Source organism: Oryctolagus cuniculus, chromosome 11, assembly GCF_964237555.1.
Source record: "Oryctolagus cuniculus chromosome 11, mOryCun1.1, whole genome shotgun sequence".
Lineage (NCBI taxonomy): Eukaryota > Metazoa > Chordata > Mammalia > Lagomorpha > Leporidae > Oryctolagus > Oryctolagus cuniculus.
Window position 1 is genome coordinate 118,937,939 of NC_091442.1, and position 13,181 is coordinate 118,951,119.

At 64.0% G+C, this 13,181-nt stretch overlaps 1 protein-coding gene across 2 annotated transcripts in view; it reads left to right on the forward strand.

Annotated features, from left to right (window-relative positions):
- The first annotated feature begins 4,476 nt into the window (after positions 1 to 4,476).
- MPPED1 (metallophosphoesterase domain containing 1) overlaps positions 4,477 to 13,181 on the forward strand; it is a 63,223-nt gene continuing 54,518 nt past the window's right edge. Inside the window, exon 1 of one of the 2 annotated variants that reach the window (XM_070053021.1) lies at positions 4,477 to 4,682. The gene's annotated coding sequence lies outside the window, so the exon portion shown is untranslated. Of the gene's footprint in view, positions 4,683 to 8,470; positions 9,171 to 13,181 lie in introns of those variants that run through there. The other variant, XM_070053022.1, reaches the window with a different exon arrangement.

Below are 13,181 nucleotides of genomic sequence, written 5' to 3' on the forward strand. Positions count from 1 at the left end.
CGATCCAGCTTTCTGCTGCTCTGCACCCTGGGAGGCAGCAGGTGCCACATGAGACCTGGATCGAGTTCCAGACTCCTGGCTTTGGCCTAGCGCAGCCAAAGGTCTGTTGTCAGCATTTGGGGAGTGAACCAGCAGATGGAAGACCTCTCTCTCTCTCTCTCCCTCTCTCTCTCTGACAACCCAGATCCCAGACTTGGTAGTTGACAGCACTAACCACTGGTACCTGCTGAACGTTGACTGTGCCCCAGGCACCCTATGTGCGTGGCCCTTGAGGTAGAGATTATCAAGTCAATTTGGCAGAGCAGCATTTGACACACGGTTAGGGCATGGTTCAGGAGCTGGGCAGTCTTTTTTTTTTTTTTTTTTTTTTTTTTTTTTTTTTGACAGGCAGAGTGGACAGTGAGAGAGAGAGACAGAGAGAAAGGTCTTCCTTTGCCGTTGGTTCACCCTCCAATGGCCGCCGCGGCCGGCGCGCTGCGGCCGGCGCACCGCGCTGATCCGATGGCAGGAGCCAGGTGCTTTTCCTGGTCTCCCATGGGGTGTAGGGCCCAAGCACCTGGGCCATCCTCCACTGCACTCCCGGGCCACAGCAGAGGGCTGGCCTGGAAGAGGGGCAACCGGGACAGAATCCGGTGCCCCAACCGGGACTAGAACCCGGTGTGCCGGCGCCGCTAGGCGGAGGATTAGCCTAGTGAGCCGCGGCGCCGGCCAGTCTTTTTTTTTTTTTAATAAAAGATTTATTTATTTATTTGAAAGTCAGAGTTACACAGAGAGGAGAGGCAGAGAGAGAGAGAGAGAGACGGAGAGGTCTTCCATCTGCTGGTTCACTCCCCAATTGGCTGCAATGGCCGGAGCTGTGCTGATCTGAAGCCAGGAGCTTCTTCCAAGGTCTCCCATGCAGGTGCAGGGGCCCAAGGACTTGGGCTATCTTCCACTGCTTTCCCAGGCCATGGCAGAGAGCTGGATCGGAAGTGGAGCAGCCGGGACTCGAACCGATGCCCATATGGGATGCCAGCGCTGCAGTTGATGGCTTTACCTGCCATGCCACAGCGCCGGCCCTGGTGGGTGGTCTTGTGTTGCACCTGAGCCTGCTGGAGGTGGGCAGTGTCCAGGCTCCCCCACAGGGCGTGGCTTTCTTGCCTTGGCTCTGCCTACAGGAAGGCCCAGGATGGGGCCCAGGGCAGACCGGGGCTGGCTGGTGCATAGCTTGGCAGGGTCTCCAGCTTCCAGCCCCACCTGGGAGCCTCTTTCATCCGTCAGCCCATGCTGACCTCACCCTCCGGTCTCTTCTGGCTTCTCTGCCTCTGCCAGGGCCATTCCTGGGGCCTCACACATGCCTGCAAGAGTTTGCTGGCCTGTTGGCTGCCAGTTGGTCTCCGTGGAGCACCCTGGGAAGGCGTGAAAGCTTCGGTCACTCGGTCAGCCCTCTGTGACCTGAGCCTCACCCACGTGCACAGGAGCTCCCAGGAGCTCCGTCTTTCGTCATAGTCTGAGGACTGCAGGGAAGTTGGAGGCAAGAAACAATCCCACCAAGGGGCTGGCATTGTGGTGGGGCCGGGTAAGCTGCTGCCTGTGACGCCAGCATCCCATATGGGTGCCGGTTCAAGTCCCGGCTGCTCCACTTCTGATCCAGCTCCCTGCTGATGCACCTGGGAAAGCAGCGAATGGTGGCCAAAGTGCTTGGGCCCCTGCACCCGCAGGGGAGACCTGGATGGAGCTCCTGGCTCCTGGCTTTAGTCTGGCTGTTGTGGGCATTCGAGGAGAGAACCAGCGGATGAAAGACCTCTCTCAGTATGTCTCTCCCTCTTTTTGTAACTCACCTTTCAAATAAACAAATCTTTTCAAAAAACATCCCATAAAGAAAAAAAAAAGCCCAGAACCTCATCCCGAGGTGGGCATTTTCCTGTCCCACTTGCTACCTTCTGTCTCCTTCCCCTCCCCACTTTTCCAAAGCTCGGAACGCGGTGCACTTGTGTAACCCGCCTCCCTGGTTCCTGTGTGCTGAGCGAGTCCGGGCCTCATTCTCCTGCCGCACGTGGTGGCAGCAGGATTTGTTCCCGGAGATGCCTGGGACATCCCGCAGCTGAACAAACCGATCCCCTCTGGCTGGACATAGAGGTTGCCTTGAACTGGGGGCTGCTGCAGCCTGCAGTGAGCGCCTCTGGGCCGGTTCCTGGAAGGTGAGTTTCAGCTGGGCCACGGGGACGTCACCCGTGCTGTGAGGACGGGCGGCTTGCTGGTGCGGGCTGGTCCGAGCGGTGTCCTGGCTGGGAAGTCCTCTCCCTCCCCAGGGCACACAGACCCTGGCTGCCCCTGTGGCCCTTCCCCCTGCCCCTGGCTCCCTGCTGTCCTGTCCTGGATGTCGGGAGCCCTCCTGCCTCTCCTGGGCAGAGAGCTCGCCTGCTCCTCCTCCTCCTCCTCCGCGCCCCTGGCCTCCAGCACATGGCAGGTGCCCGGGAAATGCCTCGCAGCGGCGCGAGCCGGCCGCTGGCTGGTGCAGCAGGATGGGACCGTGTGGTGTTCCTATTAGTCCAGGAACAAGTGCTACTGTGTTATTTCATTTTCCCAAAGCAGAATGTCTGTTGTGTTTGCCAGACTGGTTGCTCTTTTAGGAGTGGGTCTATCCTGCCCACCCTGCACTCCTCACTCCACCGTCTTGCAGAGCCCCAGCCCCGGAGGCGTGCAGCCCGGGCTCTGGAGAGCCTGACCTCGCAGGTGCAGCCTGCACCAGGCCAGCAGGGGAGGCAGGGGGTCACGTGACACAGCGTGGGTCAAGGGCACAGCCCAGTGCCTGGGGCAGGGGCCTTCAGTGGGGAGCTCAGGCTTTGCCAGGCACACAGTAGGTGCTCAATAAATGTACACCCAGGGAAGGTTGCAGGTCCTGGTGGGATTGGGTGTGGTGGCGAGGCTGGTTTTGGAAGACAAGGGTCCCATGAACGTCTCGCTCTCACCCCAGGGAGCAGGGAGCCACATTCTTCATACAGCTGTGACTGTGTGGGGCAGGCAGCAGCCTGAGCCTGCAGGGACTGAGCCCAGGCCTGGTTCCCAGGAGGCCTGCAGCCCAGGCAGAGAAAGACGCTCTCTGAGTCTGGGATGCTCCAAAGGGCACGGGGGAGAGAAGTGGGGGTCCCAAGACAAGGAAGCAGGAGAGGGGTGACGGCTTGAGACCTCTCGGGCTGCCCCCCACCCCCTGCCCTGTCCCCACCCCTTCCTCCTCTATCAGGGCCACCACTGTGAGCTCCAAGACAAACCTGACCAAGTCACATCCTGCTCCCACTGAGCCTCCCAACTCCACCCCCTGGGCCTCCCCATTGCCCCCCCCCCCCAGGAAGCCCACCCCTGGGCCCAGCCAGGCGCCCATCGCCTCCCACCCCTCCTCCCTGACACTGTTCCTCCTGCATGGGGTACCTTCCCCACACCTGTCCCTGGCATGCACTTGCTAACCCGCGCGCCTCTGCCCCTAGAAGCCACGCCAGGGGGCTGGCTCCCCTTGCACCTGCCTCCCTATCCTGCTGGGCCCCCCTTAGGGGCAGCCCAGGCTGAGGACCCTGGGGACTGGGTCTCAGGATGAGAGCAAGGCCAGATGCCACTGTGAGCGTGTGGGGGAGGGGTCCCCAAGCATTCGCTGGGGGGCCTCTGCGGGGCCACACCGGACTCTCCACGGCTCTGTCTGGGAGGCCCAGGCCAGCGTGACCGCCCACCTCTTGGCACCTCCCACCGCTGCAGGGGGCTGCAAGCCCCAGGGGCCTCCCAAGCTCTTCCCACTAAGGCAGGGCCGCGGGGTTCTCCCGAGTCCTGCCCCACTTCCCTGCCCCCTCCGCTTGGGGCCTGGGACCCCCTAGGGGAAGAGATGGGGGCGCAGGAGGAGGACCTCGGCCCGTCAGGACTCGGAGCTGGGGTCTGCACGTCTCCAGCAGCGGGGCGGCCGGGGGAAACCCTAGACCCAGAGCGGGAGGGGGCCAGAGCCCGGTGCCCTGGGAGGCCCTGGGAGGGGTCCGGGCCGCGGCGCCCCGGAAGGAGCAGCGCACGCCCCTGCTCGCCGGGCCCGGCGCGGCGGCCGCGGATCCGGAGGTGAGAGCGCCCCCGCCCCGCCCGCGCGCGGCCAGGCTCAGCCCGGGGCTGGGGGCGGGCGCGGGGCGGGCGCGGGCGGGGGCGCGGGGCGCGGCGGGCGGCCGCCTTCCCTTTCCGCAGCGCGGGCCCCGCGCGCCTCCTCCCCCTTGCCCGGCCCCTCCGCGGCGGGATGCGGGCGCCGGGCCCGGGCGGGGGCCGAGGGCCGAGGCCTGGCCGGCCTGGCGGGGGCCCCGGCGGGCTGCCGCGCAGGGGCCGGGACCGAGGCCGCGAGCGCGCCCCTCCTGGAGCCCGGGCGGTGGGAGGCGGGGCGGGCGGGCGCGCGGGCCAGGGGCGGCGGCGGCGGCGGCGGCGGCGGCGGTGGCGGCGGGCGGGGGAGCCGGGGCGGCTCGGAGCCTCGCGGCGGGCGGGGCGGGAGGGGGCGCGGGGAGCCCCCCGCCCCCCGAAGGAGGAGTCTGGCTCCCACTTGCAGCCTCGGACGCGCGGCGAGGCGGCCGCCGCCAGAGGAGCCCCCGCCCCTGCGCGCCGCCCTCCCGGGAGCCGGGCCCCTGCCTCCCTCGGTGCGCGCTGCTGCTCGCGGCCGCCGTGGCCGCCGAAGAGGAGCCCGGGGCCAGGTAGGGCCAGGGGCGGGCTGGGCGCGGGCCGCGGCGTGGCGGGCTCGGGGGCGCGGGGCGCAGGGCGCGGGCGGCCGGCCGGGAGGGGGCGCGGCCGGGACCCTCTCCAGGCTTAGGGTGACGCCCGCGGCGCTGCGCAGGGACGCCCTCAAAGTTACTTTGGCCGCCTTTACCCGGTGCCCGCGCCCGGCCCGGGCGCCCCGGCTGCCCCTGCCTGCGGAGCGGGTGCGCGCGGGCGGGGCCTCGGCCAGGGCGCGGGACTCCGGCCGGGGCCGCGGGGTCAGCGAAACTTTTCCCTTGCTCGCAGTCGAGGCCGGCTGCTCGGAGCGGCCGGCGGGAGCAGCGGGCTGCGGCGCGGGGCGCAGCGGTGACAACAATGGTGTCCCTGGCAGGGGAGCGCCTACTGTGCACCGCGGAGCCCCTGCTGGCCCTCGGGGGAGGCGAGGGCCCCAGCGCCGCTGGGATGTCCACTTCTGCTGGATATTGCTGGAAACTTCGTCCATTCCATCCGTCCACCCGCGCATGCATGCACGCGTCCGTCCACTCACTCGGACAGCATGGAGCGCTGCGGGGCTGCCTGCCCAGCTCCGAGATTCAGTGGCGAACCAGAGAGGTCCCAGCCCTCAAAGGTGGCATTTCCTGGGCTGTCCAGGCCACGGAGTCGTTGTGACTCCTGTGTGTTTATTCCCAGACCCCTTAATTGTAGGAGAGTGAGTTTAGTCGCAGAGCCCCTGTCCAGCCTGGAGACAGTGGCCCCAGCCGGCCTGAGAGCTGAGAGCATCCTCCGGCAGGCCCTCCCCAGCCCTCCCCGGCTCAGGCTGGTGGCCCAGCTGGGGTCATCCTGGAGCTGATGCCCTGTCCAGCTGACCGCTTGGGCATGCTTCTTCCCCTGTGGCCAGGGGCTGGCCTCGCTCCCAGTCCTCCAGGAGCCGGGCTGCCTCCCGCAGCCCCACTGCCACGGCTCCATTGAACAGCCCCGAGCTTGTTAAACTGGGGGACAAAAGTGAGGCGCCGTTGAATGCTTGAGCTGGCTGGACGGGAGTTGAATGGTGGAGGGAGACTTGTTAGCGGGGAGCTGCCGGGCGGGGGGGTGGGAGGCGGGGTCAGGCAGGCCCTGACCAGCCTGTGGAAAAAGATAAAAAAAATGCAGCCAACTTTGTGAGCACTCTGACGCCCGGCCGAGGAGGTTTTGGGGAGAGGAGGAGAGGCCACGGGCTGGCCGCCGACTCCCAGCTGGAAGCGAGGCCTTGGGTCCCGGGAGCCAGGGCACCCGGGGGCCATTCAGGGAGGTGGCTCCTGCATTCGGCTGGGCTGAGGCAAGGGGACGGCCCCAGGCCTTGGCGCTTCCGGAACAAGGCTCCGTCCTCCTCCGGGGGCCCGCTGCGTGTGAGCCTGCACACGACGCCGACGCCGGGGCCTTGCCCGCTCCCTGCAAATCAGCTTCTGAGTGGCAGCCCCACGGCACTTGGAAAATCTCTCTTCTCCAAGATGGATTTCGGCGAGCTGGCTGCCGGGATCCAGGACTTGCGCTGCGGCGGCAGCTGCTCCTGGAGGCCTGGGCGAGGGGTTCTTCCTGGGGCTGTCTTCCTCTTACCCACCAGCCCCGGGGATTCGCCAGGGCCTGGCTTGGATGCCGGTGTGTCCCCTGCCTGGCAGGTGAAGCCCCTCGGCCGTGGCCACTGTGTGGTGCGCTCCGGGACCATGCTCGCGCACCGCAGCCTGCACCCTGTGCGTGGACAGATGGAGCAGACCTAGGTGTAGGTCTGGGAACCCTGGCGTGTCTGTGCAGCAGCCCAGACGAGGCCCGGAATCCACAGAGCGACGTGGGGGAATGACCAACCGTTCAAGGAAAGCCCTCCTTTAGAAACTGTCCCAGTGCGCCCCGGAGACTCGAATCTCAGTGCACTGGAAGTGATTAAGTTCATTGGTTCTGCCTTGAACTTGCTACCTTACCATAGAGGCCATGACGGCCCCTGGTGCTCACGGCATCCAGGACACCTCTCTCTCTCTCTCTCTTTCTCTCTCTCTCTCCTTGCTCCTTTGAGGAGTTTAGGGAAGGAGGCTGGATCTCACAGCAGGGGAGCGATCCGAGGCAGGCCTGGGAGTCTGGAAGGAAGAGGCCCTGCCCAAGACGCACTTGTTCGTTTTCCCACTTTGCGGCCTTGGCACCGGTCAGGGCCAGCGGGGTTTGGGAAGCGGCCGGGCCAGGCCGAGACTCGCCGCCGGTGCGCAGCGTGCACCGGAGAGCCTGCAATTAGCGGAGGTTGCCGACTGCTTTGCAAGTCGCAGCGAGCTGCAGCGGTTCCGGGCGGAATTTCTGCGTTATCCCTGAATTGTCTGTCAAAATCTTTCAAGTGACAACGTGACACGTCTCTCCCACTGCCCCTCCCTCGCCGGGAACAAAAAAGGGTCTTTTCACGCTTTCCCTCTTTTCCATTCTTCTCCTTGAGATCTCTCCCGCTCGCTTGGCAATAGGTACCTTTGTCTGCCCGCACTGCTGGAGCGGGGGACCCTTGCCTGGGGGACAAGGGCGTCCCAGGTGCAGGTTGGCAGGGGCACGCTGCACCCGCAGGCCTGCGGCGGGGGTCTTCCTTCTGGGTCGGATGTGCCTGGCAATTGGCAGGGAGGCGCAGGGGGAAGAGGGGTAGAGGGCTGTGGCGTGTGGCAGGAGCCGGCTGTGCCGGGACCCTGGTCCCCGGCGTGGATGTCGCCACGCGTGCGATGACACCGCCAGCAGTTGTCCTCTCCGTGTGCTGTGGACACTGACTTGGGCCTGAGGAGGTGACCAAAGTGCACACAGCAAAAGCAAGGACGGGGGACAGTGGGAAGAAAAGAGGCCCCTGTGGGGGTGGTGTGGGAGGGCAGGCGGCAGCACCTTCTCCCTGGGGACCCGACTGGGCTGCTGCTGATACCAGATGTTTGCCTTTATTTTGGCTTTTTATTTTTTTCCCCTGAGGAGCAAGACTTGCTTCTATTCTGGTTTTATTGAAAATATCTATGGCTGATGATGGCAGCCTAATCTCATTTAAAGCCTTCTCCTACCTTGAGGTTACTGGTAGTCGTTTTGAACTCACACACGGGCTGCAGGTTTTCCCGGGTCTTTCTGTGAATGGTGCTGGGGCCGGCACAGGGTTTCCCCGGAGTGAGCCTGGCCAGCTTGATGCCACAGCTGGACATTCGTCTTATTAGAAGCAGCTGCCGGGAAAAAAAAAGAGGAAGAGAAAACTCTCCCCTGTGCCGGGTGGCTCCTGCACCCTGCTCGGAGCCGGAGTGGCCGGGTGGCCCCAGCCTGTGGCCCAGGCTGCAAAGTTTGTGTGTGCCATCACGGAGCTCGGCTCTGGGTCGTCTTCCCCCAGCCCCGCCTTGCAGGAAGAGCTGCAGGCCTAGCGCTGGTGCACATGAAAAGACTTTTGGCATCGCCCATGCTAATTTCATCACTTTACGGAGAAAATGCTGCCGCGTCCAATTTCCAGCACACTTACGGTTTCCCCTCCATTTCATTCTTCCGCATTTCCCAGACAATGCTGCAGCTCTGTCGCACCGGCTACCTGCGACGCGGGAGCCTTTCCCTGCAGCACAACGAGGCGCTTTGGGGGGTTGCAGGACTCATGGACAAGGCAAAACCCTCCCTGCCTGCACCCCTCGCCTGCCCCGGGCCGCCTGCACAGCCCGGGCGCAGATGGAGTTTTGCTGTTGTGAGTTTGTGGTTCAGACACGTTATTTAATTGATCAGACTGGGGCGGGGTGGGGTGGGGGTGGGGTTGGGGCGGTGTTTAATCCTTAATTGCAAATTCCTGCAAGATCACAAAAGACACACTTGAGCTGATCATAAAAATGGCAAAACCCCAATCTCAGACTTCAGCGTGGAATACCATAGAGCCGGCTTGACGATGCTACGGTGACATCTGTTTAATAGATTTCCACAGAACTGTAAATCTGCATTTACTTTCTTGGCAAATTGCGTCTGAAGCCTGAGCCGCCGCGACCCTCCCGTCGCTCCCCGCTGCCAAAGCCCCGTGAACGTGGGGTGCATCCGTGGAAGGCGACGGAGAGTGCTGACTTCCACGGTGTTTCCTTACTCGCCGTGGTGTGGGGGTCGTCTGTGTGCTGTCTGCCACGGATCTGGGCGGCTTCCCTTCTCGACTCCGCAGATAACAGGAACCTCCAAGTGCGTTATTTCGAAATTGAGGCCACAGCATTCTGCAGAAGGAAAATTAGCCTCCCCACCATTCTTCCTGTGCCTGCCGATCTGCGCGATGGATTTAGCAAGCACCCGGGATGATAATGACTGATGGTGTGCAGCCCCAGGTTAGCGGCCAACTTCCCTGCCTGAGCTCCGGGGCTTCCTGGGAGATTCGGCCCTCGTTCCGTGGCATGGGAATGCAGGAGATTCCGAACTCGAAGAGAGGCCGGGCGGACGGCCTGCCTGGGTATCTGACATTAAAGGAATAAGTGAGCAACTATTTGTGGCAGACAGGACCCGACCCAGTAAGTAGCAGTCGCCCGCCGTCGTCTGAAATGAAAGTGCATAATTGGAAAAGGAGGCGGCAGCCAGTGCTGGGGCTGGGGGGCCGTGGCGGGGAATTAGGAAGTGGAATTGAAAGTCGTGTAGTCGTAATTCAGATTGGGCCCGGCTAAAAGGTTTTTAAAGTCACGTGTGGGTGATGCGTTGTCCAGGACCACGGTCTAATTTCCCCCGATTTGCAGATTCCTTCTGCCTCCCGCTCATCGGCTCGCTCAGCCGCTGCAGGTCCGCGTGCTCCTCCCTGCGTGGAGAGGGAGGCCCGAGCCCGGCTCCCTCCTCCCGGCTCACAGTGGGGCCCGTGGGGGCTGCTTTCCCTCCCCCTGCTGGGCCGTTGGTCCTGACCTTTGCCCTTGTATATTTATTTATTCATTTTACTCCTTATTACATTCCCAACTACCCACGGAATCGGTTGCCTGTTCTAGGAGAGGAATTAGGACTTAGCGGTGCTCTGAGTCTCTGAGTCTGCGTGGGATGCCCGGCTTGTGAAGGGAACCCTCCCAGGTCCCCGCACCTCGGTGCTCTCCGGGCACTGTTGCCAGCGCCTGTGCTGCGCTGGGGGCCACATGGCGGGCAGGACACCTCGTCACAGGGCGACAGAAGCCCCGGGAGCGGCGCCTTCCTCTCCGTGGGGCCCCGAGCCTCCGCCTGGGGACTGTAGTCAGCCGAGCAGTTGGAGAGTCTGGGGGCGCCCGGCGGCCCCTGCTCCCGGGAGAAGAGGACACAGAGCGGCAAGGAGGCTGAGCTCAGGGAGAGCCGGCCGAGCGCTGGGCTGTCGCGACTTCTGGCTGGCGGCTCTCGGGGGAACACGGCAGCTGTCCCTGCACCGGTGTGGTTGTCCCCGAGTTCTGGGCTCAGGACAACATGGTTTTGTTCTGGCCTCTTGGTTACCGTGCGGGGCCTGGCAGTGGGTGGGGAAGCGTCAGTGCTTGGGAGCTGCCTTTAACACCGATGACGTCCGCCTGCCGCCTTTGAGAGCCGGCGACGGCGCTGGTGACAGCGCTGACTTCCAAGGGCCTGCGTGGGATGCGGGCGGGTGCCTCAGGCCACAGTGAAGCAACCCTTGGACACAGAGCGGCAAGGAGGCTGAGCTCAGGGAGAGCCGGCCGAGCGCTGGGCTGTCGCGACTTCTGGCCGGCGGCTCTCGGGGGAACACGGCAGCTGTCCCTGCACCGTCGTGGTTGTCCCCGAGTTCTGGGCTCAGGACAACATGGTTTTGTCCTTGGCCGAGGTCGGCACCGCCCCGGGCGCGGCAGGCGCTCCAGGGCTTTCCTCTGGGCAGGTTTGGGCTGCTCCGGTGACCCAGGCATCGCCTTTGCAGAAGTCCACCTGCTGCCCCTCTCAGTGTCTCTCCTTCCTGGCCTTAGGGCCCCAGGCCCCGCCCCCACCCCCACTGTCTGCTCTCTGACAGAGTCCTGGGGGCGCCTGTTGAGCTGACCGCAGCTCCCCTTGGGACCCAAGCCCTCTGAGGTCTTGTTGCCCATCTGGGTCGTTAGGGTGCAGGATGAGGTCTTGCCCAGAGTGGGGGCAGTGGTATCTGGGGGCTGCCCAGGTCCCCGGGTCCCCCAGGATGGGGTGGTGACCTGTCCTGGGAAGCCAGCACCACGCGCCAGGAGTAAAACCACCGGCGAGTCAGGAGCTGAGAAACTCCTGGTTCCGGAATGTTCCTTGCAGACCTTGCTAACCGGAGTGGGGGATACAATTTGTTAGCACCTGCTGTGTGCCTGGCCCTGTTCCTCCTGGGTCCTCCGACCCTCCCGGAGGCCCCGAGAGGAGGCTCCTGGGTCTGCCTGTTGGCAAAGCAAAGCTGCCTCCCAGGGAGGCGACGCTGCTCAGAGGCGGTGCAGCTTGGTCCATCCGCTCCTCCGTTCCCGCGCAGGCATTTTGTTTCCGTTCCTCGTTCATTCACCCGTCATTTGTTCTGCGGCTCTGCCCTTGGCTGTGTGTTGGGCGCCCGGATGAGGGAAGCCCTAGGGGGCTGTGGGTGGGTCGAGGAGGACGTCTCCAGGGCCATGAGCCATCCTGGGTGGAGTGGGCGAGAGCCCAGAAGCAGGTGGGGCGACGGCCGGGGCCATTCGAGCAGAGGAGCAGCCGTGGGGCAGCCCGAGGTCGGGGTCCTCGTGCCCGGCAGGCCCCCCGACCCTGGCCGTGCTGGAGCCAACCTGAGGAGAGGAGGCTGGGGCCCAGCTCCACTCACCCCCCTCCCCCCCACTCTCCCCCCGCCCCCGAGCCCCCCCACCTCCCCCTGCCCCGAGCCCACCCAAGGAGCTGGGCTTCAGCTGAGGGCAGTGGGCACTCCCAAGAGGTTTGGGTGCCACAAGGCGTGGTGTGGCCAGGAGTGAGTTGTGGAGGCTGGAGTGCTGTGGGCAGTGAGCGGCCCGAGGGGCAGGCCAGAGGGGCAGGGCCCTTGGGCCACGTGCCTTACCTAGACATCAGCTGGGGTCCAGTGGCCACATCCGACTCCCCCGTGAGCACTCGGGCCTGAGGCGGCCCCCAGCACCCAGGGACCAATCAGTGAATACCTTGTGAAAGAGTAAGACCAGCAAAGCAAACTCTTGGAAGAGGAGCCGGCGCCTGCGTCCGGGGTAGCCGGAGCCGCCGAGGCCCCGATGCCTCCCACACCAAGGGCCTGGGTTTGAGTCCTGGCCTTGCTCTGTTTCTGACTCCGGCTGCCTGCTAAGGGGCAGCAGTGGTGGTCACATACCCGGGTCCCCTCTGGGAGACCTGGATTGAGTTCTTGGCTCCTGGGTCTCTGGGGAGAGAAACAGCAGGTAAGGGGAATTTCCTCTGTCTGTCTCTCTCTGCCTTTCAAAAAAGCAAAATAAATAAATAAAGAGAAAATGGAGTTCCTCTCTGGCCCAGGAGGATCCAGAGCTTCCCAGCTTATGGAGAGGCTGGAGTGAGTTTCTTTCCATCCCTGGGGTAACCCGGGGAGCACACCAACGAGGAAGCAGAAACAGAGAGGTTTAGAGACTTGCCCCACGACCCACAGCCGAATCGAAGCCCGCTTCCTCCGACTGCCAAGTCCAGAGCTCTCCAGCGACGGGCAAAGACAGCACGCGGCCGCCTCGCGTCAGGGCCGCCTCCGTCTCCCGGCCTTTGCACCTGCTGCTTCCTCTGCTGGGTTCTCTTTCACGGGTCTGGGTGTGGTTGGCAGCTCCCGGCTCGTGGGTGTGAGGTGACGTCAGCTCCTCACTTGGGTCTTTCTCGCCTGCCTGGTGTAAGGTCTTTTCGCTGCCCCACCCATCACTCGTCACCCCGTCACCCCGTCGCTCTTCCAGGTACATACGCAGGGTCTTCAGGGGCCAAGGAAGATCCGGCCTCTGAATGAAGTGTGCGTGCCTTACAGAACTTTTTTTTGCACCGAAATAAATACCTTTTCATTCCAGTTTCCGCTAAACATCTTTGGTGCCCGGTGTCCGTCCCCTGAGAGGTCTTTTCTGTTTACTTGGCCCGTGCCCCCACGGGCCCCCCCACCCCCATTCCTCGAGGGCCGGGACCGGCTGCCTGCTTTTCCATGGCTCTTCTGGCCCCTGGAGCGGCGGCTGCTTGAGGCCCCGGCAGGGGTCTGTGGAATCAGTGAGGCTGCGTGGCATTTGTGCCAGCCCCCAGACAGGCACCTGCAGCCCCCAGCAGCATGCCCGACTTGCCCAGGGCTGCACAGAGCCAGGCTGGGAGCCCCGGGGTCCAGGCAGGCAGACGCGGCGTGGTGGGTGGGCAGATGTCCGTGCTCCCTGGGAAAGCTGTTTGCTTGGGAAGCCCTGCCCCCCCGCCCCCGCCCCCGCCCCCGCCCCCCGCAGCAGATTCCTGCTCTCGCATTCCCGCACGGTGGCTAACGTGCTGCTGCGGCTTCATAAATATTAAATGGGCATTAAAAGAAGGCTCTGCGTTTCCGGCTTCCCTGGTTTCTCCACGCGGGGCCCGTTGCGATCCCCCTTTATGTGAAATGCGGCATTTCACCGCGGAGTGCCGCCGGG